Source organism: Geospiza fortis, unplaced genomic scaffold (genome assembly GCF_000277835.1).
Source record: "Geospiza fortis unplaced genomic scaffold, GeoFor_1.0 scaffold659, whole genome shotgun sequence".
Classification (NCBI taxonomy): domain Eukaryota; kingdom Metazoa; phylum Chordata; class Aves; order Passeriformes; family Thraupidae; genus Geospiza; species Geospiza fortis.
In genome coordinates this window covers 11495-11851 of record NW_005054530.1, presented here as the reverse complement: position 1 = coordinate 11851, position 357 = coordinate 11495, and positions in this window count along the sequence as shown.

Here is a 357-nt window from a genome sequence, read left to right as displayed (position 1 = left end):
CTTTTAGATATATATATATATAAAAGTGGTAGAACAAAAAGGCAGCATTGGCATTCCCCTGCTGCCCACCCATAAACTGCACCAAAAAAACTCCTGTGCACTTTCCCTCTCAGCTTACTCGTCAAGGCTTTGCAATCAATCCAAAGTGAAAATTGCTGAGTTACAGCTGGCACAGATAAATGGCCAGGACAGAGAGCTCGCTCAGACTTTGCCCATTGCATTGGGGAAATTTTAATTTGCATCACAACCCAGGACAGTCACCCTGTCCTTGCAGGGTGCAGCTAAATATGCTCAATGTCACCCAATTTCTATCACCCAATTTGTGCCAGGACAGAAGAAACAGGAGGGTGACTCTTT